Source organism: Budorcas taxicolor, chromosome 7 (assembly GCF_023091745.1).
Source record: "Budorcas taxicolor isolate Tak-1 chromosome 7, Takin1.1, whole genome shotgun sequence".
NCBI lineage: Eukaryota > Metazoa > Chordata > Mammalia > Artiodactyla > Bovidae > Budorcas > Budorcas taxicolor.
The window spans coordinates 81,275,755-81,302,782 of NC_068916.1; the positions used below are offsets into that span (position 1 = coordinate 81,275,755).

The 27,028-nt window shown below is 40.9% G+C and overlaps 1 protein-coding gene across 1 annotated transcript in view; it reads left to right on the top strand.

Moving 5' to 3' along the window:
- Positions 1-9,454: 9,454 nt before the first annotated feature.
- The window catches only part of ATG10 (autophagy related 10), a 272,173-nt gene continuing 254,599 nt past the window's right edge, over positions 9,455-27,028 (top strand). The window contains exon 1 of the mRNA XM_052644059.1: positions 9,455-9,467. The gene's annotated coding sequence lies outside the window, so the exon portion shown is untranslated. The remainder of the gene's footprint in view (positions 9,468-27,028) is intronic.

Below are 27,028 nucleotides of genomic sequence, written 5' to 3' on the forward strand. Positions count from 1 at the left end.
GCAGATGGTGACTGCAGCCATGAAATTAAAAGACATTTGCTCCTTGGAAGAGAAGCTATGACAAACCTAGACAGTAAGTTAAAAAGCAGACACATCACTTTGCCTACAAAAGTCCATATAGTCAAAGCTATTGTTTTTCCAGTAGTCACATATAGATGTGAGAGTTGGACCACAAAGAAGGCTGAGCACTGAAGAATTGATGTTTTCTAACTTTTATGTTGGAGAAGACTCTTGAGAGTCCCTTGGAGAGAAAGGAGATCAAACCAGTCAATCCTAAAGGAAATCAACCCTGAATATTCAAGCTCCAATACTTTGACCACCTGATGCGAAGAACTGACTCACTGTAAAAGACCCTGATGCTGGGAAAAATTGAGGGCAAGAGGAGAAGCCAGTAACAGAGGATGAGATGGTTGGAGGGCATCACTGTCTCAATGGACATGAGTTTGAGCAAACTCGGAAACAGTGAAGAACAGGGAATCCTGGCATACTGCAGTTAATGGGGTTGAAAAGAGTCAGACACGACTGAGTGACTGAACAACAACAACTCTCTTATTGACATTATGATGATCTTTAGTTTTTTGATTCCTCTCTTTTTCCAACTCTGTTGATTCCCTTTCAGTATCTGACCTCTTTACCGCCCGGTTCAGATCCCAGCGATCTCACTTTTATCATTCACCTTCTGACAACCTTAATTAACCCTACCCTTTTAATTCTTTCATCACCCTGCAAGCCTGCAATCTGGGCTCATCCACTCATCTATGTTTTATACTTCTTCACTCAAGCAGGATGGATGATACTGGGGGAAAAAAAAATCACAAAATATAGGAACTAGTACCTGCACTAATATAGGAATCTAGGGCTTTCCAGGGGGTGCTAGCAGTAAAGAACCCACCTGCCAATGCAGGAGACTCAAGTTCAGTCCCTGGGTAGGGAAGAGAATGGCAATCCACTCTCGTATTCTTGCCTAGAGAATCCCATGGACAGAGGATCCTGGAGGGTTACAGGGTGGCAAAGAGCTGGATACGACTGAAGTGACTTACCATGCACATAATCACACCGTCTTAGCTATACTTTCAAATCTTCTACATCATCTCTCAGCTTCTTTTATTTCTTTTAAGGAGTATTACAAACTTTTACTTGTTTTTTTAAGCCCTTCTCCTTGGTTCCAAAATCCAGCTCTGCTAACTTCCCATTTCACAGAGAAAGAAGATACTATCAGAAATAAACTTTCCTCAACTTGTCCTCCACAGCACTTTCCTCCCAAATAGAAAAGCATCCGTTTCTACTCCTACCACATCTCTCTCTCTTTTGCCCTCCTTCCAGTTAATGCAGATTAGTTTTTGGGACTCAACCACTTCTTTTCTCCTCAGGGGCTGTGTTGCCTCAATTACTCAATTATCTCTTTTATTTTTAGTTCTTGGCCTATAGATTGGAACAAGTCATAGCCACTTACAACAAAAATACTTTCCCCTGGCTCTGATCCTCTGCTACCTGCCACTCTATCTTTTCCTTCAGGATGGGGAACACGTGTACACCCGTGGCGGATTCATGTTGATGTATGGCAAAACCAATACAATACTGTAAAGTAATTAGCCTCTAATTAAAATAAATAAATTTAAAAAAGAGAAAAGCTTGAGGTCTCCACTTCCTTGCTGCTTCCCTTTGTTGTTTTGTTGGTTTTAAAAGACCCATCTATTTTGTAATCCATCAGAAACTTAGACCATCACCGTAACATCTAAACTGCTTTGCTAAGTGATCAGGGTCTTCTTAATTTCCAAATCTAGTGGTCACCATTCAGTATTTATCTTCCTTGATTATTTTGCTTTATTTTTGATACAGTTAAGGACTCTCTGGGGAAGCTCTTTTATTTCTTTTTTATTATACTGGTCTTTCCTGTCCCCCTCCTAATTCTTGTAGAATCCTTGTGGGCCCTTCTACCTATTTTAAAAATATTAATGTTCTCTAAAGTTTCACCCTTAGATTTCTTTTCTCACTGTATATACTCTGCCTTGAATAGTGTGCCTTTTTTGACTGTAGCTCAAACTATCACCTCTCTATCAGTGCAACACCAATATACAGAGAATTTTTTTTTTTTTCCTGGTGGGAATTAGGACTTAAAGGCAGCACAAAAGACAAAAATAGAGTTAAAATTACCTTTGAAAAGTCCCCTAAAATACTGTACACATGATTTTAAATGTATATACTATCAATCAAGAAATCCTACACAGCCAGTTTTCCTCTGCTTTTGGAACAGAAGGTTGTTTCTTGAGTTGAGCACCAGATGAAGTTGTTGGCTTGCGTTTAAGGGGCCATGTTATAAGAAAAATATGTTTTGTTTTTTTGCCAAGCACATATAGTAGAGTTAATATGTTAAGTAAGTGTAAGAGATAAATCCACTGTATATATTTTCAGCCTGACTTCTTTCATGAGTTCCAGCCTTATATAGCAAACTACCTACTAAATATCACCTTTTTGATATGCCAATCCAGATTCTTTAGATTTCTGAAAGATGAAGAAATGAGATAACTCACATTCAACTTAGCCAGGATGTTATTATTATTATTTGCTGCACTGTGTAGCATGGGAGATCTTAGTTCCCTGACTAGGGGTTGAAACTGTGCCCCCAGCATTGGGACCAAGGAGTCTTAACCACTGGACCACCAGGGAAGTTCCAGCAAAGGCATTTACTGAAATGATATAGTGATGTGACAAGGGTCTAGCTCGCATGTGAAGTGCTTTCCTATCATCTGTGTTGATGTTCTTATTCCAGGGAGGTGTCCTTTAGCACTGTACAGCTGCCAGAAGCCAATCTGCCTGCTGGAGCCATAAGCAGCCACAGCTTGGTGAAATCTCTAGGTCAAGTACCACACAGGCCAGTTCTGGCTGAACAGCTCTATTGAGACTGGTGGAATTCATAAGCATCTATGAAGCCATTTCCATTTCTTTACTGGTCCTTTCAAATGCTGTTTCACCCACTGACTGTCACAGCACCTTAAAGACCATCCTCATAAAGCCATCATGCACCCAAACGAAATGCCAGCATTTCCCCATTAATTGAACTGAAATCTATTACAAGCTGTATGTATTAAGAGCCAATTTTAGAGACAAGTCTATATATAGGGCAATAAGCATCACCTCCTCAAAAGAGAACACTCCTACACTGTTGGTAGGGATGTAAATTGGAGCAGCCATTATGGAGAACAGTATGGAGGCTCCTTAAAAAACTAAAAATAGAGTTACCATATGATCCAGCAACCCACTTCTGGGCATATATCCTGAGAAAACTCTAATTTTAAAAGATACATGCACCCTATGTTCATAGCAGCACTGTTTACAGCAGCAAAGACAAGCATGGATTCATACTAAGTTGCTTCAGTCATGTGTGACTCTTGGGACCCCATGGACTGCAGCCCATAGGACTCCTCTGTCCGTGGGATTCTCCAGGCAAGAAACCTGGAGTGGGCTGCCATGCCCTCCTCCAGGGAATCTTCCCAACTCAGGGACTGAACCCATGTCTCTTATGTCTTCTGCATTGGCAGGCAAGTTCTTTACCACTACTGCCACTTGGGAGGCCCAGCCAAGACTTGGTAGCAACCTAAATGTCCATGGACAAATGAATGATAAAGATGTGGTATATAAACACAATGGAATATTCCTCAGCCATAAAAAAGAATGAAATATTGCCATCTGCAGCAATATGGATGAACATAGAGATTGTCATACTTAGTGAAGTAAATCAGACAAGGCAAACATCATATATCATTTATATGTGGAATCTAAACAATGATAAAAATGAACTTATTTACAAAACAGAAACAGACCCACAGAAAAAGACTACCAAAGAGGAAGTGGAGGGAGGAGGGACAATTAAGGAGTTTGGGATTAACAGATACATAGTACTATATGTAAATTAAACAAACAACAAGAATCTACTATATGGGACAAAGCTGGCTTAAAACTCAACATTCAAAAAACAAAGATCATGGCATCCTGTCACATCACTGCATGGCAAATAGATGGGGAAACAGTGGAAACAGTGGCAGTAATGTCTTTGCTTTTTAATATGCTGTCTAGGTTGGTCATAGCTTTGCTTCCAAGGAGCAAGCATCTTTTAATTTCATGGCTGCAGTCACCATCTGCAGTGATTTAGGAGCAACCCAAAATAAAGTCTCTCACTCTTTTCATTGTTTCCCCATCTATTTGCCATGATGGGACCAAATGTCATGAGCTTAGTTTTCTGAATGTCGAGTTTTAAGCAAATGTTTTCACTCTTCTCTTTCATCAAGAGGCTCTTTAGTTCTTCTTCACTTTCTTTCATAAAGGTGGTGTCATCTGCATATCTGAGGTTATTGATATTTCTCCCAGCAATCTTGATTCCAGCTTGAGCTTCATTCAGCCTGTTGTTCCATGTACAGCACTAACTGTTGCTTATGGACCTGCATACAGATTTCTCAGGAGGCAGGTCAGGTGGTCTGGTATTCCCATCTCTTTCAGAATTTTCCACAGTTTCTTGTCATCCACACAGTCAAAGGCTTTGGCATAGTCAATAGAGCAGAAGTAGATGTTTTTCTGGAACTCTCTTACTACGGTCCATCGATGTTGGCAATTTGATCTCTGGTTCCTCTGCCTTTTCTAAAACCAGCTTATACATCTGCAAGTTCTCTCGTCATGTACTGTTGCCAGCTTGAAGGATTTTGAGCATGACCTTGCTAGCATGTGAGATGACTATAATTGTGCTGTAGTTTGAAGATTCTTTGGTATTGCCCTTCTTTGGGATTGGAATGAAAACTGAACTTTTGCAATCCTGTGGCCACTGCTGAGATTTCCAAATTTGCTGGCATATTGAGTGCAGCACTTTCACAGCATTATATTTTAGGATTTGAAATAGCTCAGCTGAAATTCCATCACCTCCAATAGCTTTGTTTATAGTAATGCTTCCTAAGGCTCAGTTGACTTCACACTCTAGGATGTCTGGCTCTAGGTGAGTGATCACACCACTGTGGTTTCCAGGTCATGAAGTGCTTTTTTGTATAGTTCTTCTTGTATTCTTGCCACTTGCTTTTAATATCTATTGCTTCTGTAAGGTCCATACCGTTTCTGTTCTTTATCATGCCCATCTTTGCTAGGAGGATTATTCCAACTATTTTGAGGAAGGGACAGGTATTTCCAGGAATTGGGCCTTCGCCCACTTTTTGGTCATTGATCATCAGCCTTGGAAGTGTCATGGCACTTATGGGTGTGTTATATAGCTTGTTGATGTGTGTGTGTGTGCTCAGTCATGTCTGACTCTTTGAGACCCCATGGACTATATAGACCACCAGGCTCCTCTGTCCATGGAATTTTCCAGGCAAGAAATATTGAAGTGAGTTGTCATTTCCTTCTCCAGGGGATCTTTCTGACCCCCAGGGATCACACCTGAGTGTCTTGGGTCTCCTGTATTGAGTCCAGGCAAACTCTTTACCACTTATGCCACCTGGGAAGTGTTGATGTGTTACAGTGAACATATATATATTCAGATGGTTAGATGGCATCACTGATTCAACGGAATCTGGGCAAACTCCAGGAGACAGTGGAAGACAGAAGAGCCTGGTGTGCTGCAGTCCCTGGGGTCACCAAGAGTTGGACTCAACTTAGTGATTGAAGAACAACAACATACTGAAGCTCAAGGTCTAATGGAAGTTGACTTGTCCACCATCTTGGATCCATTTGATTATATCAGTTTATGTTGTGTTCTTGGGCTATGTCATTATTTAAAACTTCATGCCCTGTCCCCTTCCCTCCTACTTCCGTCTCATTGCCCAATACCCCACATATTCATCCTGCTCATCTTTGCCTCCTTCCCACAAACTCTGGCAACCACCAATCTTTTTATGTTTCTATAGTTTTGCCAATTACACTTTTTTCCCTTTCATTCTTTTAGGTAATTTCTGTGCACACAGAGCTTCAAGATAAGTTTCTTATCTCTGCCATACAATCAGATTAGCTCCTCTATTTTGTGTAATTTATTTTTTCCTAAGGACCTCCTGGAAGGTGGTAGAGGAGATCTGACTCCTACAGGCTGCACCAGAGACAGTTCTTCTACCCCAGTATCCACTTTTCCCTTCTTTCTTTTAGTAAAACCATCTCACATTGTGAAGGTTTTACTGAGCCCTTGGGTGCCTAGCTAGAGACTACACTTACTACTTTCCTGGTATCTTAGTATGGCTCATAGGATATGAGCAGAAAGAATATGTACAAAAGAATTCATAGGTTAAAAGAAAACACTAAATACAGTTTGTATAACCCTATTTTGGATTCTTTTTTTTTTTTTCCATTTTATGTGTCTCAGCAAAACAAATAAACAAAACAGCAGAAAACTCAATTTCTGTGAGGCTCTATGGGGAACATGAACATTTAAAGTGTAATGAACAAACAGAAGCCTGTGAGGATGAAAAAAAGCATGGTCAGGAAGCTGGAAGGAGAATCAGGGGATTGTGGTCTTATGAAACTAAGGGAAGCAAGACTTTTTAGCAATGATCAACATGTCCAAATGAAACAGACAAATCCAATAAAATAAGGGATGAAAATGATCAATGATTCATAGATCATTACTTTAAGTCTCGAGTTTATATCTATAAAATGGGTACCTCATGTAGTTATTATGAGATTAAACTAAACACAAGTTTCTTGGAACTCCCTATTGGTCCAATGGCTAAGACTCTGCTCCTAATGCAAGGGGCCTGGATTTGATCTCTGGTCAGGGAATTAGATCCCATATGACAAATAAAAGACCCCACACACCACAAGGAAGATCGAAGATATCATGTGCCACAACTAAGACCTGGTGCAGCCAAATAAATAAAATAAATAAAAATAGAATATTAAATAAAAGCTACTGGTTTGTGGTAGGTGTTCAATAAATTTTATACTTTCCTTTTTCTCCTTTTGTGATTAATTCATAGTTTTATTCAAATACTAATTACTTGTGAGGAGCCCTGCTGGAGGCTGAAGATGCACTAACGACAGACTCTGACCTAAAGTACTCTAAAGAGTACAGACTGCCAGTACCATCCTCCGTCATGACTGATATGATGAGAGGAAGTACATGGAAGTTACCTGATTTACTTTAGTTTGTTTCTTTTGGTAGGCCAACTATGCATTTATAGCATCACTAACTCAATGGACATGAGTTTGAGCAAACGCCAAGAGATAGTGAAGGATAGGGAAGCCTGGTGTGTACTATCATTCTTGGGGTCAACAAAGAGTCAGACATGACTCAGCGACTGAACAACAACAACAACAAGGTTAATTATAAAACTTAAAACCATCTCGAATTAAAAAAAATTTTTAATATGATGTGGTGGTGTTGATGCATGAAAAGTGTTTCTAATTAGTGAATACAATGTAAAGGAATGCATTCTCATCTTTGTATTACAGATTTATATTTTTAAGGTTGCTCTTGACTTTTGAAATGGCACACTCTGTGGAGTATGTCTCTTTCTAAATAAACCCACTTCTTCTCCATCACTATGTTTCTCACCGATTCTTTGTGATGAGACATCAAGAACCTGAGCTTCATTAATTCCCCAAACCAGTAACTGCTTGGATCTGCTCTTTGGGACTCATGAAAGGTCTAGGAGACAAAAGCCTTTTTCTACAAACAATAACTGGGGGGAAATGCTTCCTCCCGAAACTCAGGAGCAACTGATTTCCAACAGAGGGAAGGGCAGGGATATGATTCTGGGTCACCAGCCTTATTTCAATGTAACAGTAAAAGTATTCGTAAGGCAAAAGAAAAAAAAGGAAAAAAAGATTTATGTTTTTAAAATAACTGGGTAAAGTTGGAGACACCCACCAGCTGAAATTCTCTCACTGCCCCATGCTTTTAAAAAAAGTAAGTGGATAATTTTAATTGGCAGTTATCCAATTAATTTATATCTACAGTTGTTCAAACATGTTAGGACACTCATCTTTACTACTGGTATCTTCTTTAAAATTGAGTTTTAAGCTATTTTACACGCAGTAAAATCTCAATTTTAAGAGTTTTGGCAAATGAAGGTAAAGTTCTATTACCCCTCAAAATTTCCTCAAGCCCCTTTTTAGTCATTCCCTTCCTCTGATTACCACTGATCAGGGTTGTCCCTTTTTGGCTCAGATGATAAAGAAGCTGCCTGCAATGTGAGAGACCTGGCTTAGTCCCTGGGTCACAAAAATCCCATGGAGAAGGGACTGGCTACCCATGCCAGTATTCTTGCCTGGAGAATTCCATGGACAGAGGGGCCTGACGCGCTATAGTCTATGGCACGGAGTCGACACGACTGAGCGACACACACACACACACACACACACACACACACACACACAAAGTACTTTGAAATAATTGTAAACTCACAGGAAATTGTAAAAATGGTACATAGAGTTCTGAGCATTCAACACCTAACTTTCTCCAGTGGTGACATCTTACATAACTGTGGTACAAGATCAACACCATGCTCTGTATGTTTGAAGGTAGGTTTTCCTTTCACTTCTTTGCCTGTATTTACTCATTTCTTTTGACACAAATTTAATTCTGTAGCGTTAAAATGAGCAGATGCTAGTTTTCCCTCAGATGTCTGCCGTTGCATTTTCAGTATTTCAGTTGGATCACCCCTGTTACTCCCTGCATTGTCTCTATTTTTTTTTTATTCCACCACCCCGCGCCCCAATTTAATTCTGCAGCTAGTTTTTTTCCCCCTTGAGCTTTGTGCCAGACGGTAGTATGGTCAATTCTCCAGTCCCTAACTTCTATATCGGTCCGCAAGTTTTAAAGGTGGTCGTGCTAGTGCTTAATTGTGCTCACAGTAGTTTGACAGTGTGTGTTTTGAGAGCCGGCACGGTTCTCCAACCTCTGAGAACACTTTAAGCGCACTGAATGGTTCAGCTCCGTTCTTGCCCTACCTTTCTCCATTCGGCATCCTTTTATTTTCTAGATATCTGGTTGTTTGCTGGAGGAGAGTATGCAGAGACTCTTGAAGTCGCTGACAACCCCTCCCCTTTCTCAATGTGCCTCCTTTGTGCCACGCTGAGATAACCCACCGCCTCCTTGGGTTCTCGAGGCCAGTCAGGTGCGGGGCGGAGCCTCGGCGGCGGCCGTTGGAAACCCCAGGGAGGTCACGCCCCCCGGCCCGGTCCAGACGCACGCGGCCCACGACGTCAGCCGCCGGCGCAAGCCAGGTCCCGGGGTGTGCGGGAGATGCAGTGCGCATGCTCCCTCTGAGTCGCCTCAGGCGACGGCGCTGAGGGCGGGCTAGGGCTCTTTCAGTGGCGGGCGTCCCTGCTGGTTGGCTCTGCTCCTCTGCCGCAGCCCCGTTTGCCCCCGGGGGCCCAATGCTCTGGTCCTCGCGATCGCTGGCTGGGCGGTGGGGCCCTCACCCCAGCTCCCCTCCCCCAACTCCGTCGCCCCGCCCCCGCTGGGCTGGGCGGCCGGGTCTGGGGCCGAGCGGAGCGGAGTGAGTATTCCCACAGCTTTCGCCGGCAGTCTCTTCCCCGCTCTCTTGCTCGCCCGGGCGTCACACAACTCCAGAGATAGGGGGGAAGGGAGGGCGAGGGAGGGCGAGGGAGGGCGGGGGTGGGCGGGAAACAGCCCAGCCCTGAACAAAAGGGCGGGGACGCGGGGCTCCCGCCAGTGAAATGCAGGCCGGGTCACGCTGGAACCGCGGCGTGGGGACGAGCTGCCCCCGGGTCTGGACCCCACTCCTGGGCCACCATCGTGACCTTACCCTCTACTTAGGTAGTTCTTACCCCGGGTTTAAAGCCAGTCCCCATTTAGAATGTCTTTGCCTCCTAATCTTGAAACAAAGGATATTAATGTACTGGTATTCCATTAGTCAAGTATTATTTAACCTGAAGGAATTATTCTTTAAGTAGTAGGAATTTTTCTTCCAAGTAACCTGTCTACTCATAGTATCTAAAATGATGACTGGGAGATGGGCGGGATAAAGGAATGTTAGTTACCTGATTTATAGAGCCAAGCTTTTATGATAAACATCCTCCAAAAGGCAAAAGGATTGCTACACTGTCTTTTCAAAGTAGAACCTTGTCTAATAGGCCCACCTGTTAGAGACTCAATTATCTAGGGAACTGTACTTTTGCTTGACATAGTATTGATTAGGGCCCAAGCTTTGCAGTTACTTTTTTTTTTTTCTAATGGAGATGCAAATTACTTCTGACTGGGAGAAAAAAATATTACGCTGAAGGTTATAGTTTTATTGCCCTATTTCCAAGATTTTTAAAAATAATTTTTACCATTCAGCTTGTTACTTCATTATGAATTCAGTAAGTTTTTGGCACGGGCTCACTTTGTATGAATCGTGTTTATAACGTTTCAAATATTACACTTTGACAATGGCCTCACTCTTTAGTAGTAAAAGCATACTTTAAAGAATTGGAAAGCATAGGCTCTGAGTAGTACTCCACCTATCCTTGCTTCTGAAGGGTCAAATATGGACAAAATAGGACATTTACAAAATGAGCTTTTAAGTTTCTGAGAATGATAAGCAACCCCTTAGGAAAAACAAGTAGGTTAAAGTTTATATAAGTAATTTCTTCAAGACTGGGCTTGATTTAATAATTGTTATCTTTGAAGCCTAGAGATGTGTTCAGTTAGTTCAGTCGCTCAGTCGTGTCGGGCACTCTGCGACCCCATAACTGCAGCACGCCAGGCCTCCCTGTCCATCACCAACTCCCGGAGTCTATACAAACCCACCTATATTGAGTCGGTGAGGCCATCCAACCATCTCATCTTCTGTTGTCCCCTTCTCCTCTTGCCCTCAATCTTTCCCAGCATCAGGGTCTTTTACAATGAGTCAGCTTTAGAGATGTGTTAGGGACCCTAGAGGGAGTGTTTGAGACATAAACATTATCAGGGAACCCTAATAACAACAAAATGTCCTAGAGAGTGTTTGGTGATTAACAAGTGTCTTCAGGGGCCATATTTCTGGGTATAAAACAATTGGAAAATAGGGGATGGAAACTAAATCCTACCTAAAAACATCCAAATTAGGGAGAGGCTGCTGAAAATTATGCAGAACCCATGAGTCATCTAATGTAACTGGCACCGGAGGCCTTAAAGTGCTTGATTATGTAGGTTTACAGGACCCAGAAAGAATATTTACTAATATGAATTTAGCTTCAAAGTTAGGGTTAGTTCATATCACTGTTGTATAATAGCTTTTGGAAAGAAACTAATCATCTCTTTTGAGTTCAAGAATTTATAGTTTCCTTTTGTTTACTGTTTCAAATAGAATCTCTCTATAGAGTTTTAAGTAGATTTAGAAACTGCACCACCCACCCTCCACATACACATACAAACACCCCAGTATTCCAGTATTCCTTAATCTACATTCTCTACTTAGGCTCTTTGCCTGTCTACTCTGCCTCATTTCAGCCTGTTCCTAGATTCACTGCCTGCCCCCCAACCCCTCATCATCTTCATTTTTTGTAGTAGCTCTGCCTTTCAGTATCCTTTTATAATTCAAGGATTACCTGAAACGTAATTACTCTAGAGGAGAAGCTCTGATTCCACACTGACTGCCTTAGGTCAAATTGCCACATTTAACAGCTGGTACCTTGGACAAATTACTTAACCTCTCTATCCCAATTTCTTCATCTATAAAATGAAGAAAATCGTAGTAACTACCTCGTAGGGTTGCTATGAGGATGTAACAAGCTAATATGGTTTTTAATTCATTGGGTGGCTCAATGGTAAAGAATCTGCCTACAGTGGAGGAGACTTGAGTGTGATCCCTGGGTCAGGAAAATCCCCTGAAGGAAATGGCAGCCCACTCCATTATGCTTGCATGGGAAATTCCATGGACAGAGGGGCCTGGTGGGCTACAGTCTGTGGGATTGCAAAGAGTCAGACACAACTGAGTGACTGACTAAATAATAACAACAAACTGTAAAAACATACAAAACAAAGATAAATGAGAGTTGTGAAAAAATGACATGTGAATACAAAGATGAGGTTGGGGTATACTGGGTGTGTGCGTGCTCAGTTGTGTCTAACTCTTTGTATTCATGGACTGTAGCACTCTAGGCTCCTCTGTCCATAGAATTCTACCGGCATGAATACCAGCAGGGGTTGCCATTTCTTCCTCCAGATGGAGTGTATTATACTCAAATATATAGTGGTGGGATATAGACTAAGTTCTGAGCTTCATGATGGTCATTGAAAAGAAGGAAACATATCACTTGCTGAGGAAAAACACAGCTTTCTTGGATGTATTTAGTGAGTGAAATGTGTATTGTGATAACAGATACACATTCGAAAACATACAAAGAAGCCCTAGGGTTAAGTTCATCAGACTTTGTTAACCCTAACCTGCTTTTCATTTTTTCTCAAAGAGGTCTCAGTTCAGTTCAGTCGCTCAGTCATGTCCGATCCTTTGCAGCTCCATGGACTGCAGCATGCCATGCTCTTCTGTCCATCACCAACTCCTGGAGCTTACCCAAACTCATGTCCATTGAGTCAGTGATGCCATCCAACCATCTCATCCTCTGCCATCCCCTTCTCCTCCTGTCTTCGGTCTTTCCTAGCATCAGGGTCTCTTCCAATGAGTCCATTTTTCACATCAAGTGGCCAAAGTATTGGAGTTTCAGCTTCAGCTTCAGTTCTTCCAATGAATATTCAGGACTGATTTCCTTTAGGATGGACTGGTTTGATCTCCTTTGCAGACCAAGGGACTCTCAAAGAGTTGTCTCCAACACCACAGTTCAAAAGCATCAATTCTTCGGTGTTCAGCTTTATGGTCCAACTCTTACATCCATACATGACTACTGAAAAAACCATAGCTTTGACTAGATGGACCTTTGTTGGCTTAGCCACCATTTTTATGGAACTGTTCCGTACATTGCAGAATGCTTATTATACTTGGTCTTTGAGCACTAAATGGCAATAGCAGACTGCATTGTTGCATGCCCTACCCCACCTCTTTGTTACAGTACAGTATGATCCTACTCATTTCCAAACAACCCCTTCAAGAGTGGTTCTTTCTGATGTTGGGAGCCATTGGACCTTATTTGTCTTACTTTATGCAACCTATGCTTCATCTACTGCCTTTTTTTTTTTTTTTAACTTAAAAGCACATTCTTTTCAGGTCCTGTCTTGCTGGAGCTATTCCATCTTTTGACATACTTTTGTTTCCACTTGGTAGGCTCTTATTCAAGTTCAAAATTCAGTTCCAAGTTTTCCAGATTCCCTTTTTCTGGAGTCTTCTCTGATTTTCCCAGAAAAATTTTGATACTTTTTCCTCTGAGGACCTACACACATAGCAAGTGCTAGGATATTGTAGGTGCTGAGTGAATGAATGAAAATCTTGTAGAAATAAGAAGGCATGTTAATCTAGTCTTTAATTAAGACTTTGCAAGATGAAATGTCCAACTGTTTTTTATTTTTTTTGAAAAAGTAATGACACTTGGTAATATATTTTAAAAACACATTGCTCTGTCTTGAATTCAGACTCTAGACCAGTGCTGAGTCTGGAACCTCTGAAACAGTGTTGATCTTTTTGCATATCTTTGGCCAAGGTCATAAGCTTTTAGTTCCTGGTTCTGGTCTAATTAGGATATGTGTTGATGAGTTAGTGCTACAAGTCCCACTATTCAAAGGCAGCAAAAGAATTTGAGCTGGTGTATCAGTTCAGATCTTCATTGGAGGAATAATTTCTCTCACATGTATGCAGAGAAGTCTTGTTTTATGTAAAAACATGATAATCTTATAAAAGTAATGACACTAGTATCAGAAAGGTTAGATGTCATACAAATCTATTGTTTGAATGGGAAAAGATCCAATTTATGTATAGGCTTAAAAGTTTAGTTGAAGAAAGGTGCTATTAAGAGATAGATATGTAAATTCATTTCAAAGTTTGAATTTTTTTAGTATTTTTACTTAGAATATACAGCATGCTTAACTCTGTTATAAGGTCATATGTGTGTGTGTGTGTGTGTGTGTGTGTGTGTGTGTGTGTTAGTTACTTAGTCGTGTCTGACTCTTTGCAACCCCATAGACTGTAGCCCCACCAGGCTCCTCTGTCCATGGGATTCTCCAAGCAAGAACACTGGAGTGGGTTGCCATTTCCTTCTCTAAAAGGAACTGTAGAAAGAAAGTGAAGTCGCTCAGTCATGTCCAACTCTTTGTGACCCCATGGACCGTAGCCCACCAGGCTCCCCCATCCATGGAATTTTCCAGGCAGGAGTACTGTAGTGGGTTGCCATTTCCTTCTCCTATAAGATGTGAAGTTAGAAGTTACAAGTCCTCAGCTGTTTAAACATTGCTCTGTCATCTCTGGTGGAAGAGATGGCTGTCACTATGTCACTACACTGATTTTTGTTCTTTTGGAGGCAAACTGTTTTTTTTTTTTTTCTATCTGCATTTTTGTTTTCCTTTTTGTTCTTTAAATAAATTCCATAAACTACCTCTAGGCATAGGTTTCTTTCCAGCATTTCTCTCAAACATAGTGAATCCACTCAATTTATGGGAGTAAATCTTTTTAATCTTTCTTTTACTCAGCTCGGGAAAAATTTTCAGTTGTATGTTTGCTTATGATTTCAGTTCAGAAATGCCAGTTATTTGTAGGTTGGATCTATGTTCTGTGTCCTTCCTAGTAGTCAATATGCATTGTTTTCTTCTTGGTCCTTTTTCTTCTGTGTTTAGAAATCATCTCATGTGTATATGTTAAAATGTTAATGAGATTTTTTCCCTCCAGCTTCTGTACTTCTGTTTTTTGCCTTTTGTATTAAACCTGTCTCTTATTATATGTTTGAATTCCCTCCCAGTTTATTCTTCTTCAGTTTCCTTTTTAATCTTAGCTGGCGTTTTCCCTCTCATTTCCTGCTTTTCAAAGACTTTTTTTTTTTGCCCTTTTCCTTTTTCAGTTGGAGAAGGAACTGGCAACCCACTCCGGTACTCTTGACTGGAGAATCTCATGGATGGAGAAGCCTGGTAGGCTACATTCCATGGGCCGCAGTGTCAGACATGACTGAGTGATTTCACTCACTCACTTTTTCAATTGGGAAAGTAAAGGGATAATTTCTGAGTTTTTCCTTCTGTTTCTTAATGTAAGCCCATGATAGGAACAAGCCTTCTTCTTTATGGCAGTGCTCCTTTTTCTTATGGTGCGCAAGCTTCAGCTTAGCCCTGTGCTGTTAGTAAGGTTTTTGGTTTTCTTATTTTGACAGAAGAGGGACTTCTGTAGGGATGGTGTTGCTCATTCTTGTCAGACTGAGTAAGCTTCTTGCATCCCTTCACTACACTTAGATGCTGGAGGACTCTTCTTTTCAGTATTAGGTTGGAGAGCATGTTGATAGATACAACCCAATTTATGAAGGATAGGTCTCTCTGTACTCAGGAGAGGCCTTTCCTATTATCTAATCTTTCAGGCCTGTGTCTCTAATGAGGGGAATATTTTGGTGTAATTTGAAATGATGTATTGTTTTTGAGTGTTTTGGGAGGGGAAAGAGTAAGTGGTGTGACACTGTTTTTCTGAGGATTCCTTCTGTTCCCATAACCACCTCTTGCTGACTTTACATAACTGTACACAGTTCTCTACAGGCTTCACCTTCCATTTCTGGTCATGGACATTGTATCATTGAGAGATAATGGTCTTGAAAGAGAATTACCAATGGGTATTGGAAGCCAGTTGTGGCATTTGTCAGTTTCTGTGGTGTAAATATTCCCATTGTGGTTAATTTCAAGCTGTCAACTTGATATCAACTAGCTCCCCAACTCCTGAAAACTTAACAGTTGATTCTCTGATACAATCCAGCTCCCGCATACCACTACATAAAGTTTCTCTGAAGGAAATGCTCCTTAGGTGCTTGGAATATGAGGGAGGCTTGAGGAAAGAAAGCAGTCTCATGAATTCTGTCCTCAGCTCCACGCTGTGGGGGCACTGCAGGCTCTTTTTTTTTTTCTGAAGGAAATATAGAATTGAGAAGAACTAGATGCCTTTTTGAGGTCTTCCCTATAGCTCAAATGGTAAAGAGTTTGCCTGCAATGCAGGAGACCAGGGTTCGATCCCTGGGTTGGAAAGATCCTCTGGAGAAGAAGGGAATGGCAATCCACTCCAGTATTCTTGCCTGGAGAATCCCCTGGACAGAGGAGACTGTTGGGCTACAGTCCGTGGGGTCGCAAAGAGTCGGACACGACCGAGCAACTAACACTAGATGCCTTCTTAGCCTCTTCCTAATTGGACCTTTTGATGCAGAGGCCATAGCAAGCATCAGCTACCAATAAAGCTATCCCATGTCCCTCAATTCCAGTTTAGGTACAGTGCATTATCCCATTTAAACTTTGATTTGGGATGGATGTTTCTGTGGGAAGGGAAAGAGGGAGTGCTGAGTTTGCTGGTCAACTGCTGTCAAGCCTGAACTAGCTTCCTCTCTTTTTCTGCTTCCTGTGCATTTTATTGGGCCTCTCTGGTGGCTCAGATGGTAAAGAATCCACCTGCAGTGCAGGAGACCTGGGTTCGATCCCTGGATTGGGAAGATCCCCTGGAGGAGGGCATGGCAACCCACTCCAGTATTCTTGCCTTGAGAATCCCCATAGACAGAGGAGCCTGGCGGGCTGCAGTCCATGGGGTCACAAAGAGTTGGACACAACTGAGTGACTAAGCGCACAACACAGTGCTATTTATTGGATTACTGGGATCATGCCTGCTGTGCCTCACCCAGGTTGCCACATGCCTTGAAATCCAGGGCCATTAATATCCCTATTAAAACAATCTGTCTTTTGTCTTGGTGTTCTAGCATGAAACCTCAAAAGTATCCCTAGTACTAATTACAAATGCTTGTTTTGGGGCCTTCAGAATTGGGTGATGTTTCTTGTCTGGGCCTAGGATTCTACATTTAAATTTATACCCTGGTTGCTTCTTTACTCTCAAAAATTTGAGGGCCACTACCCAGGGACCCTGCTAGGTAAATGATTAACTAATTTAAATTAATTCCAGACAAATTCATATAAAGATAATAGGTTGAGTTCACTTCCCTAATTGAAAGCGTTTTTAAGGAAGGAGTCTAAATCTCCAGTTAAAATGTAGAATTGCTGCAGGGAGGGACAAGGACAGAGGAAGTTGCCTACTTTTATTAGTTACAAATGATCTTTAATGTTTCAAAGTATCCATATTATGTTCTGTGATAATCACATTTTTGTAAATGATCTGAAGTTCTGGGGAAATTTATATCTCTTAAAATGTTTTAGTCTTATTATGACTCTGATATACACTGATTTATAGATTCATTAAAAGAAATATCTCTGACCCAAAAAACAAAACCAAAAATCCCTAAAATAGAGAATCAGTTACCCACACAGTAGATTAAAAAATCTCATTAAAATATGTGGAGAGCTCCATGTGGAGAGAAGTGAAAAGAATTGTTTTTAAAACTAAAAAGAATTATTTGAACAGTGATTATATACACAGTGTTAGAATTCACTGGGGTTACTTTTCTGAAAAGATAATATTTAATAGCAGCTCTTTGGATGAGTCATCGGAAAAGACCCTGATGCTGGGAAAGATTGAAGGCAGGAGGAGAAGGGGCCGACAGAGGATGAGGTGGTTGGATGGCATCAGCGGCTCAATGGACATGAGTTTGAGTAAGCTCTGGGAGTTGGTGATGGACAGGGAGGCCTGGTGTGCTACAGTCCATGGGGTTGCAAAGAGTTGGACACAACTGAGCAACTGAACTGAACTGAACTGAATAGCAGCAGAATAAGTTTTTTCACACTGTCTAGTTTAGGGCTAACACATAGTTTAGAAAGACTGCTTTCACTTGGTGAGGAAAAAAATTATTCTACCTTTCCAATCTTTAGCCTCTATTTGAGCACTTAAAATAAGGTTTTGATTGTTTGAGTTCAAAACAAACAGCTGTTCAGCAAGAGTGAAACTCAAGCAAAATAGATGTACTAACATTTGACACAGAAGAGTTTTGACTTATTTCTAACTTTTCCTTGTAGTAAGAGATGAGAGTTTCATTGTTTAGGATAGATGAGAATTGGAATTTGTCTTTTACTGATAGTTCATCTGAATTCTGTTTTTACCTCTAGTCTGAAGATAGCTCAAGTCTGGAAACATAGGCAGTTCACAAGTCTCAGGTTTTCCATGTGCAAAATAAGGATTATTCTTGCCATTATTGCTTAATAAGTTGCAGTTGTGGTTATTTCTATTTTTGACCGTAATTCCAACCTTCTTATAGTTGTACGATTCTAATTTTTGTCCCTACTAGACTGTGAACCTGGTAAACGGCCAGTGTGTTACAATTTGAAAAGTACATCTAAAAATGTTGATTGTACTTTATTTTCATTTTTAATGAGTTGAAATAGCCTTACTTGAGCAAAGAGGTAATAATTACTCCGTGATATTTCATTATACCATATTATGATGATTTGAATTGAGATGGATATCATTTTAATATAATATAGTTCCTAATTTTATAATCAAGCCATAAGTGTTTTTTTTTATTATATGTAACATCCTTGAGCAAAGCCTAGTCCTTAGATAATTTTTAAAAGTATTCAACCAAAAATTAATTAGTGCTTTGATGTTCAGTCATCTTGCTAGTGGCACAGTGCTGTTAATTAGATAAACTATGGCTATTGAGTGAAATTTTATGTTTTGACTAACATTTTGAATAGTTCAGTAAACCTCAAGTAACTGGAGGGCTTAGGGAATGGAGTGTTTTTATTTAGTTCAATTTTGTTATTAAGTAAGAGTTTGTTTGGAATTTATAAAATGTTCCAAAATGTTTTAGCATTCTTTATGAATTAAGTTCAATTTTTCTTTGATTTAGTATTTCTTAGTATATGTCATGGTCATCATACAGTTGGAAAAATTATTTCTGTAACTGCTTTGTTTTAGTCTTCCTATTCTCATTCTGTATCCTCTTCCTAAGTGATCAGATGTGTTCTGTTATCTGTGAAATGTTTATTGAGAATTAATATTCCTAGCTCAGAGTTCTCTTTCCTCCTGAGTTCCAGACTCAAAATGCCTTCTAGATCTCTTTGCTTGGGTACTGCACAGACATTTCAAACTCAAACTCAGGGGTGCTACATTAAACCCATCTCACTTCCCAAACCTGCTTTTCCTCCAGGGATCTGCTTCAGTCCGTCAGGTATGTGTGTGCCCAGTTGCTCAGTTATGTCTGACTCTGTACAACTCCACAGACTACAGCCCACCAGGCTTCTCTGTCCATGGAGTTTTTCAGGCAAGAATATTGGAGTGGGTTGCTATTTCATCCTCCAGAGGATCTTCCTGACCCAGGAATTGAACCTGCGTCTCCTGCATTGGCAGGCGGATTCTTTACCACTGTGCTACCTAGGCAGAGACTACCACTTAAGGCAAAGAGCTAAGACTGTTTCTTGAACTTTTTCTCCCACCAATTGTTTATATACCAAGACCAGCCAAGTGTTGTACTGAGTATATTACACTCTCAAAATGTCTTTTGAATCTGTCCCTCTTCCACCCAACTGCCAAGTCTTTGTTTAATACTATTGTGTCTCTCCTGAATCATTTTGAAAGTGAAAGTGAAGCCGCTTAGTCGTGTCTGACTCTTTGTGACCCCACAGACTATAGCCTACCAGGCAAGAATACTGGAGTGGGTTGCCATTGCCTTCTCCAGGGGAACTTTCTGACCCAGGGATCAAACCCAGGTCTCCCACATTGTAGGCAAACGCTTTACCGTCTGAGCTACCAGGAAAGCCCTGAATCGTTTTAAGAACCTTTTAACTGATCTCTGTCCAGTCAGATTAGATCTGTATTCTCCTTTGGAAGCCAGAATGCTTATCTGATCAGTTTACTCCCACTTTCAAAACCTTTTGAGCCCTCAGGCTACAAGGCCCTCTTCATCAGCTGTAGTTGTCTCAGTACCCTTTCTCTACCTCTTGAGAAATCTGTATGCAGGTCAGGAAGCAACAGTTAGAACTGGACATGGAACAACAGACTGGTTCCAGATAGGAAAAGGAGTATGTCAAGGCTGTATATTGTCACCCTGCTTATTTAACTTCTATGCAGAGTACATCATGAGAAACGCTGGGCTGGAAGAAACACAAGCTGGAATCAAGATTGCTGGGAGAAATATCAATAACCTCAGATATGCAGATGACACCACCCTTATGGCAGAAAGTGAAGAGGAGCTAAAAAGCCTCTTGATGAAAGTGAAAGAGGAGAGTGAAAAAGTTGGCTTAAAGCTCAACATTCAGAAAATGAAGATCATGGCATCTGGTCCCATCACTTCATGGGAAATAGATGGGGAAACAGTAGAAACAGTGTCAGACTTTATTTTTTTGGGCTCCAAAATCACTGCAGATGGTGACTGCAACCATGAAATTAAAAGACGCTTACTCCTTGGAAGGAAAGTTATGACCAACCTAGATAGTATATTCAAGAGCAGAGACATTACTTTGCCAACTAAGGTCCATCTAGTCAAGGCTATGGTTTTTCCAGTGGTCATGTATGGATGTGAGAGTTGGACTGTGAAGAAGGCTGAGTGCCGAAGAATTAATGCGTTTGAACTGTGGTGTTGGAGAAGACTCTTGAGGGTCCCTTGGACTGCAAGGAGATCCAACCAGTCCATTCTGAAGGAGATCAACCCTGGGATTTCTTTGGAAGGAATGATGCTAAAGCTGAAGCTCCAGTACTTTGGCCACCTCATGCGAAGAGTTGACTCATTGGAAAAGACTCTGATGCTTGGAGAGATTGGGGGCAGGAGGAGAAGGGGACGACCGAGGATGAGATGGCTGGATGGCATCACCGACTCGATGGACGTGAGTCTGAGTGAACTCCGGGAGATGGTGATGGACAGGGAGGCCTGGCGTGCTGTGATTCATGGGGCCGCAAAGAGTCGGACACGACTGAGCGACTGAACTGAACTGAACTTTCTCTACCTCTAATTCAGTTACACAAGAGTTTTTCAGTTACAAGAACTTCTTGGGTTTTTGCACATTCTGTTTCCTTTACCTCCTCCTTTTGCTAAGTTAGCTTCTGTTCTTCCTTTTACAGACTTTTTAGATGTCACTTTCTCAATTTATATGTGCACTGAAACAGCTTGTTAACCAGAATTTTGCATGTAAACTGGAGATCTCACTTATATCCTTGAAACATTTGACTGCCTTCATTGAAGCCCCTTCAGCTTATCGACTCTACTGTACTTATATTCCTGTACTTGGTGCTTTCTCTTCCCAAACCTGTTCTCCCACTGTTGCCCTGTTCCTCTCAGATTTTCCACTGTGACCTCAGGAGCACACATCCACAGTTAGAAAACCAACCAACAAACAAAAAACCTAAACCCTTCATCCATTATTTCCTTTATTACGTTCGGTGGAGTAAGGTGTTAAAAAATGTTACCAAGAAAAGGAATTTTGTGGTCAAAAGAGTTGGGAAACCCTGAGTTATTAGTTTCCTCACACAGTGTGCCTTATGAATCTCCAGGGTGGGAGTGGCACGTGGATATAGTGTTTCTACACGTATCTTATGTGATGTTAACATCTGCGCAGGTTAGTGCTTCCACCAAGTTGTTTTCAAGGAAACTTGACTTATAAACAACAAAAAAACCAAAAACCCTCTTTGAATGGAGGCTGCTTTTTCTTCCACCCTGCAAGGCTCAGGGTATTGAGATTGCTAGTAACCCCCACTTCTGCAGAGCCAATTTTAGGTTACTTCTTCAACATCATGGAAATAGTCCTGCTACTTTGAGGCTCATGAAATTCAGCTCTACCAGATACGACAGGGTAGTCTTTTTTTCTCACATGCTGTCTGTATCACTGGTAGTGGCTGCCTTGAGCGCCATCTTGAGAAGGAATCCAAGGCTGTGTTCTCGCTATCGTAAACAAAGGTATTGGTTTATTAGTGATTATTCTTGATGGTCTTGGTGTTGTATACTACACTTACCACCTCTGTGCTCTGCTGTCTTCTACCATTTGCCCGTTGTCATTTCTAAATCTCTTAGTTGAACTTCCATATTTTTAAAAGAGCTCTCTGTTCCTGATAGCTCTCATAATAATCCTAAGTGACTTAAGTGTCTGTGTGGAAGACAGCAAACATTATGTCTTATAGTTCTTTAAACTTCCTGAGCTCCAGTGACCTTCATTTCCAAGCTACTGTATATATTTAACTTCCATGGCCACAGCTGAGACCTTCTCAAGTTCTAACTCTCATAGTCTTCCCATTCTTTCATTTCCTTCCTTTCACTGCAGTTGTTCTTCACCATCTTTCATATGTAATATTTCTTGATACTGCCATATTTTCCCAGCCCCTTCTCAGCATTTTTTCTTTTTTTTACATAATCTGGACCTTTGAACTGTTGTTCTCAATAGCATATTCTGTTCCTTCTTTTACCCTTATCCTTTCACTGACTCAGCCAGTGAAACTCAGCTTTATGTGTAGTCAGTGCAACCCTCTCTGCTGGTTCTGACAAGGGGAGCTGAGCTGAGCACTGCTGAAGGCAACCACAATCCTCTTAGAATGCTGTACTACAAATTCAGGCTCCCAACCTGTGCTGTGCCTTCCCTTGTGTCTGCTCATCTTTAAATGCTGTCCTCTCATCTTCTTCACTAGCAATTCCTAATCTATACTTGCTTCCTCAAACACGTCACTGTTCTCTACTCCTGTATCTGAAAATCTTGTGATCATCAGACTTTGTCTTCCTTAATATTTATCCTCAAATGCCTTTCCTCCAATTGCAAGGAGTGTCGTGTTACTCATATCCATCCTCCGGTACTGATGACTATATCTCCTCCCAGCCCCTTTAGGATATTGCTTCATCAGTCCCTTTCTCTATTTGGTATTTTCAACTTTTCCCTCTCTCCAACACCCTTTGTTCAGCTTAAACATATATTCTTATCTCCTTTCTTAGGAAAAACAATATCCTCCCTTAAGCCTATGTACTGCTTCGGTTACCATTTGTATCTACTTTCCAGTCAAATTTTTTGAAAAGTAGTCTACAAGTTTTTTGCTTATTTCTGCATGTGTAGTTTTTTCCTCAGCCCATCACAGCCTGCTTTCTCTACCATTGCTGAAACTGCTCACCAAAGCATCAATGACTGCTTCATTGTGAAGCTCCATACATGTTTTCAGCCCTTTTCTTAATGAGTCTCTCTTTTCTTTTGACAGTGTTGGTTCTTTGTTAGTTATTCTCTACTCCCTTGAAAGCTTTATTCTCTGGCTCTGTGGCATTGCTCTTCCTGGCATCTCCTAATGCCTCATTCCTTATTCTCTAGCTCTTGTGTTTATTCTTCTGCCTCTATAGGTCCCTTAAGTGCTGCTGCTCTGAAGGTTTCTTTCTCAACCCACTGCTCTTTTCACTATGCAGAGAGGTTGCTAACTTTTTGGTTAAGACTCCTCAAGAAATCTGTTGAAAATTCTAGAATCTTTCCTTTTCAAAATATAGGTAGGAGTATACATACACAATTTAGTGTAAAATTTCATAATCCACCAGAAGCCATATTAAGAATCTGCCATATGCATTCCAGCTTGCAATATTTACTCTCATGGTTTCATTTGTCTCTTTTAAACAAATGAATTTCAGATCTTTTAAGTTCATCTTGGCCTCTCTCCATAATTTAAGATACGTATTCTTTCTGCGGGGCTTCCCCATTGTGGCTCAGTCGTAGAGAATCCACCTGCAGTGCAGGAGATATGGAGATGCAGGTTCGATCCCTAGGTCAGGAAGATCCCTTGGAGCCGGGACTGGCAACCCACTCCAGTAATCTTGCCCAGAAAGTCCCATAGACCGAGGAACCTGGTGGGCTATGGTGTAATAGGGTCACAAGAGAGTCAGACATGACTCAGCAACTAAAACAACAATTCTTTCTGCTCCCTTTCATTGCCTGGGTTTAGCTCCTCATGACCTGTCATAGACCTCTGTAACAGCTTCTAACTCTCCTCCTTGCCCTCAAGCTGTGCCCTTTAGATACATACACCATGGAATGTGGAAGTGAAAGTTGCTCAGTTGTGTCTGACTTTTTGAGACCCCATGGACTATAGAGTCTATGGAATTCTCTAGGCCAGAGTGCTGGAGTGGGTAGCCTATCCCTTTTCCATAGGATCTTCCCAACCCAGAGATTGAACCCAGGTCTCCCACACTGCAGGCGAATTCCTTACCAGCTGAGCCACAAGGGAAGCCCAACCACCAATACTGTTCTGACTTTTCAACTCCAGCTTCTGATTCTCTGTTTCCTATGGAAATGGTTCAAACTCTGGCATGGCACACAAGCCTCCTCTCAGGAAGTTCATTACTATTCTATCTAGTATCTTTGAGGCCCTTCCCATCCATTTCTGCTCCATTAGTTAGTGCAGACAAATTTAACTTGCATAGGATTTGACTATCTCTATCATCCCTTACTCTCTGCCTATCTCTTCAAAACAAAATATTTTTGTTTATTTGGTTGTGCTGGGTCTTAGTTGTGACATGCAGGATCTTTTTTCAGTTGCAACATGTAGGATCTAGTTTCCTGACCAGGAATCAAACCCAGGCCCCTTGCATTGGGAATGCAGAGTCTTAGCCACTGGACCACCAGGGAAGTCCCTCTTCGTATATTTACCTTATCATGTTGGTGGCATCAAACTTGCAGTTCTTTACACCCTTCCTTACTTGGTTCACACCATCCTTCCTGCGTGGACCACTCTTCCAATCCCTGGGATTCACTCACTGACAGTTACCCTGCAAAAACTCCTATATATCTTACAGATTCAACTCCACTCCCACCCCACACTTTCCCACACCTTCCCCTCTTTGTTAGGGACTCTTCTTGTGCCTACCATAATCTGTGCATTGTTCCATTGTATACTTTAACTTGAAGTCCTTTTTTCCAGTGCTATCAGAATTGAGAGGTGAGCTCTTAATTCAAAAATTTGATTAAAGCTAGAATTAGAAAAATTATACTTATGTACTTAAAACATTTTATTTCAACTTAAAACATATAAATATATTCATTTGCCAGTTTTCCTATGTATTACCAAGGCATTTTCTTTGAATATGGGTACTTGATTGGAATTCATTGTTTATTCTTAATTATACTGAATGTGGAATGCATTCTCTAAATTTCTCATTTGGGTTTAAAAGAAAGAACATAAGCCACTTGTGCAACAGTCTGAATGCAGAATCCTGGTTTGTATGATTTTTTTCCCCTCAGTCAGTCTTTTCAGTTGTATTGCCTATAAGTAGTTCAGTAGTATATGTTTTCATATAAAGACTTGCCTTTATCGTCTTTCCAAGTCTTTATAAAGTCTACATCATAGAAATAATAGTAATCTTTTTTGACTTACATTTTACTGATTTGGTTTGTGTTGCATTAAAGAAGGCTTCCCTGGTGGCTCAGAGGTTAAAGCGTCTGCCTCCAATGTGGGAGACCCAGGTTCGATCCCTGGGTCGGGAAGACCCCCTGGAGAAGGAAAAGGCAACCCACTCCAGTATTCTTGCCTGGTGGGCTACAGTTCATGGGGCCGCAAAGAGTTGAACATGACTGAGCGACTTCACTTGGCCACTCACTTAAAGTATGTATTTATGATACATGAATGTGGTTTGTGAACTTTACACTCAACTGATAGGAGCAGAGACGCTTCATAATAAGCATGCTGTAGTCAGTGTTTTATAGAGGGAGTAGACATTGTGTCATTTAATCTGGCAGTTTGAGTGGTGCTTGGTTAAGAAATTTTCTACTGTAATTATTATTACCGGTTATCTCCTTCATTGCAAGATAAGTTCTTACAGGGCAAGGATTATATATTTTTTCATTTTTGTGTATTCTAACCTTTGTCTATGCATGGTGCCTACTACTTAGTAGAAATTTGATATGTATATACTGGATGAATGAACAAATTCTTATGTAGGTCATAGTAAATTTGAATAATCAGAAAGAACGCTGTACTGGGAATCAGCTAGTATAGATAGATCTTTAGCCCTGGAGTCAAACTGGGGTTTGAAGCTTTCTTCATTTGTATCTTTGAGTTTTCCTCATTTATATTCTTGGGATTCCCTGGCGGCTCAATGGTAAAGAATCCACCTGCCAATGCAGGAGATGCAGGTTCGATCCCTGGTTCTGGGAGATCCCCAGGAGAAGGAAATGGCAACCCACTCCAGTATTTTTGCCTGGAAAATACCGTGGGCATGGTACGCTGGTGGGCGACAGTCTGTGGGGTTGCAAAAAAGTTGGATATGATGACTGACTAAACAACAACTACATTCTTGAACAGATTACTTTCCCTTTTTCTTTTGAGGAATGAGGATAGCAACAGCCATTGGGTTGTGTGAGGATTAAGTGGGAATGTGAAGTGTCCAGCATAAGTACCTAATACAGTAAGCAGTTACCAAGTGCTAAATTGTCTGATAATGCTTATCACTAACAAAGAAAATGTAGGCATTCACTTGGTCCAACTTTTCTCATTAGGAGACTTGAACTATATAATCTGTGAGTTTCCTTTCAGATGCGCTAAAGTTTTCTTTCTATAACCAGTATTTCATGTTTTGGACAGATTTATGTGACAAATATATGGATAATCCTTGATTTGTCACATTTGCTGAATCAATCAAGTAGATAATTAGGTGATCATAACCTTACACCTTGTGAAACAGTTACTTTAGGCTTTGAAACATCATTTGTTAGTGAGTTGAACTTGAATAAAGTGGAAAGAATGGCCCCGCTACACTAATCGCTGTCATGCTGTTTATATAAGAGCTCAAACAAGAGATGGCAAGAATGAACGTCGACATTCTAGGAATCAGCGAACTAAAATGGACTGGAATGGGTGAATTTAACTCAGATGACCATTATATCTACTACTGTGGGCAGGAATCTCTCAGAAGAAATGGAGTAGCCATCATGGTCAACAAAAGAGTCCGAAATGCAGTACTTGGATGCAATCTCAAAAACGACAGAATGATCTCTGTTTGTCTCCAAGGCAAACCGTTCAATATCACAGTTATCCAAGTCTATGCCCCAACCAGTAACGCTGAAGAAGCTGAAGTTGAATGGTTTCATGAAGACCTACAAGACCTTGTAGAACTAACACCCAAAAAAGATGTC